The 3,926-nt window shown below is 39.5% G+C and overlaps 1 pseudogene; it reads left to right on the forward strand.

The window, feature by feature from the left end:
- The first annotated feature begins 2,321 nt into the window (after positions 1-2,321).
- LOC112630535 lies at positions 2,322-2,963 on the forward strand (annotated as a pseudogene).
- Positions 2,964-3,926: the final 963 nt, after the last annotated feature.

The following is a 3,926-nucleotide window of genomic DNA, read 5'->3' on the forward strand; positions in this document are numbered from 1 at the left end:
CAACAAAATATTGGAGAAGAGGGGCTAAGCAGAGGGAACAACATGTGAAAAGACCTTGAAGAAGGAATGGGCCAGACGTATTACAGTAATGAGAAAAAGGCCAGTTTTAGAGTTAACAGGGAGATTGGTAGCTATGGACTAAATGTTTATGTCCCTTCAAAATTCATATGTAGAAACCAAATCTCCAATGTGATGGTGTGTAAAGATGGGATTTTTGTGAGTTAATTAGATCATAAGGGTGGAACCTCCATGATTGGATTAGTGTTCTTATAATAAAAGACACACGAGACAGCATGCTTTCTCTCCCTAGCCCATGTTAGAATACAGGCAACCATCTGTGAACCAACAGGAGGACCCTCACTGACAACCTGACCATGCTAGCACCATGATGTCAAAATTCCAGCCTGCAGAATTGTGAGAAATAAGTATTTGTTGTTTAAGCCACCCAGTCTATGGTATTTGGTTATAGCAGCCCAAACTAAGATAGTGCTACATTCGGGAACTGCAAGCATTTATGTGTGGCTAGAACTACAGCCTGGCAGAGAGAACCCTTCATGACCCTGTTTCCATGCTGGCTCCACCTCTGCCCACTTTTCACATGATCTTTAAGCTCCAAACACATAGCATATTTTTAGTTACCCGAAACACTACCTTTTCTCTTGCCTTTGCTCATTCTCTTTCCACTGCCTGGAATGACCGTCCTTGCCTTGCTAACTCCAATTTTCCCTTCCTGGCTCAGCTCAGGCAGCTGGAATCCTTCCCCAGTCCTCCCTGGCTGTGTTAGTAAGCAACCCTCTTTACAGCAGAGTAGCTTGTGCACAAATAACCCTTGTGGTTAATTGTGCTTCCCTGAAGGCAGGGCTTATTTAACTTGCACTTATGTCCATAGAGTTGGCATAGAACCTGACACTTAGTGGATGAGGCTGCTGATTGGTGTTGATACCTGGCCTATCTCCCAAAGGCTTTACTTCCTCTAGTTCATCTGAGTTATGAGTCCTATCTCACAATCCTTCCTGTAGACATCCAAAGAGTCTCATTATTTTTCCTGTCTCTGATCATAGCAACACTTTAGCAGGAGTTCTTTGAGTGTGTCTCAACACACATTATGCTTTGAGAATTCTATGTATATATTATAGGATTAATTCATTCTGAATATGCAGCTTCTCTAAGCTTGCAGGCCTTAGTTTTTGTATTTCTTTTCTTTTTCTTTCATTTTGCACTTTTAAGAAAGATAATAAAAACAACTTTGGTTTTCAAATTTTTTGAATGAAAATAATTGCATATATTTATAGGGTACAAGGTGTTTTTATACATGTACACATTTTGGGATAATTAAATCAAACTAAGTGACATAGACATCACCTTACATACTTATCATTTTTTTGTGGTGACTACATTTAAAATGTACTCCCTTGGCAATTTTTCAGCATACAATACATTATTATTAACTACAGTCACCATGCCATGTAGTAGATCTCAAATACTTATCCTCCTGTCTATGTGACCAACATCCCTCCATTCCCCACTACCCTCCAGCCTAAATAACGTTCCTTGTGTTTTCATGTATTATGTGCCAGCCCACTGACTAAGTCTTTTCCTGTTACCTTATTGAATCCTCAAAGCACCACTAAGAAGTCGTTGTCTCCAACATGTAAATAGGAACCTGAGGCTCAAGCAAATAAAAAAGCTAAGTTACAATTGGGACCCAGGTCAGTCTGATTGCTTCCTGCAGTGACAAAACAAGGAGCTATGTCTGAAGTCAGAAAGTCTCTTTATTTTTGTTTTAAAAAAATTCTTAATTTAGTACTTGTAAAATGAGAACATTAACACAAATAATAAACACAATCTGGATGTAAAATTTTCCAAGATTGAATCATTGAAAAACTAGGGAGATTTGGAAAAGAATAGAATTGACATTATGTAAAAACAAATTAATTTTCCTATCTCAAAATTTTATCTGTAAATACAGACCAGAGCTAAGTGCCAAACTGAGTGACAAACCATTACAGACCAAAAGAATATTTTTTCCTATAACTCACAATAAAATGTAAACATGACTATAAATACTGCTCATCCTGATGAGTGCTTAGGGATTCTTTATTACACGTGGGAGGAGCAGTCATCTTGATAAATGTCTAGAGTTGGACTCCATTTGAGAAGTACTTCTTGTTCCAGAAAAAAAAAATCTTCACATTGTTACCATTTTTTTGATCCTAAGTAACACTGTAAAGAGAGTATCTTACAATTTGTTCCATTCAAAATCTCCTCTGAGAGATTTTGAGCAACACATGCCATTGATCAAGAATTTCAACATTGCTCTTTCCAGCCAGCGCCGAGCGATGGGCATTTCTCGGGACAACTGGCACAAGCGCCGCAAAACCGGGGGCAAGAGAAAGCCCTACCACAAGAAGTGGAAGTATGAGTTGGGGCGCCCGGCTGCCAACACCAAGATTGGCCCCCACCGCATCCACACAGTCTGTGTGCGGGGAGGTAACGAGAAATACCGTACCCTGAGGCTGGATGTAGGGAATTTCTCCCGGGGCTCAGAGTGTTGTACTCGTAAAACAAGGATCATCGATGTTGTCTACAATGCATCTAATAATGAGCTGGTCCGTACCAAGACTCTGGTGAAGAATTGCATGGTGCTTATCGACAGCACACCGTACCGACAGTGGTACCAGTCCCATTACGCGCTGCCCCTGGGCCGCAAGAAGGGAGCCAAGCTGACTCCTGAGGAAGAAGAGATTTTAAACAAAAAATGATCTAAAAAAATTCAGAAGAAATATGATGAAAGGAAAAAGAATGCCAAAATCAGCAGTCTCCTGGAGGAGTTCCAGCAGGGCAAGCTTCTTGCGTGCATTGCTTCCAGGCCGGGACAGGGTGGCCGAGCAGATGGTTATGTACTAGAGGGCAAAGAGTTGGAGTTCTATCTTAGGAAAATCAAAGCCCAGAAAGGCAAATAAATCCTCGTTTTGTCTTCACCCGTGTAACAAAGGTATTTATTGTTCTGTTCAAAAAAAAAAAAAAAGAATTTCAACATTACTTATAGTATCCATGGAGGACTTTTCATTTTGCAAAATGCATTTCCATTTCACAGATCTTTTTGAAGTACACAAAGCCTGTCTCAAACACAAAGTCAAGCAAACCATGACCTCCGTTCTCCAACTAGATCCTAGAAACTTAAAGTTTTATTAAAGATCACTACCAAAGGAGGTGAACATGATTTGAATATTCTGTATAAAAGTTGGCCACGTATTATAAGTTGTTTCTTTTATAGGACCAATTTTCTGAGGCCTTTAAGGAAAAAATATTTGGCACTTATGAAATAAGACAAAGTTGCTATAAAGACAACATCCCAAGACTATTTGGAAATTTAGTTTCAACTATTTATCACATTATATATGTTGTTTCTCTCAGGCTAAAGGAATATAATATATTGTATGATCTCAATCACTTAAATACATGCATTTATATGTTAGAAAAATAATTGAGGAAATACCTCCCAATACTACCAAAGTTATTTATTTGTGCTAATCCTACAAACTTTTTTTTTTTGAGATGGAGTTTTGCTCTTGTTGCCCAGGCTGGAGTGCAGGGGTGCAATCTTGGCTCAAGGCAATCTCTGCCTCCCGGGTTCAAGCGATTCTCCTGACTCAGCCTCCCAAGTAGCTGGGATTACAGTCATGCACCACCACACCCGGCTAATTTTATATTTGTAGTAGAGTCAAAGTTTCTCCATGTAGGTCAGGCTGGTCTCGAACTCCTGACCTCAGGTGATCCGCCCGCTTTGGCCTCCCAAAGTGCTGGGATTACAGGCGTGAGCAACCACGCCCCGCCTGATACTACAGACTTTTAAAAAATATATTTTTTGTATTCCAAGTTTATAATCAGATAATAACAAACATTAATAATAAGATTAAGAATCT

Source organism: Theropithecus gelada, chromosome 8 (assembly GCF_003255815.1).
Source record: "Theropithecus gelada isolate Dixy chromosome 8, Tgel_1.0, whole genome shotgun sequence".
Taxonomy (NCBI): domain Eukaryota; kingdom Metazoa; phylum Chordata; class Mammalia; order Primates; family Cercopithecidae; genus Theropithecus; species Theropithecus gelada.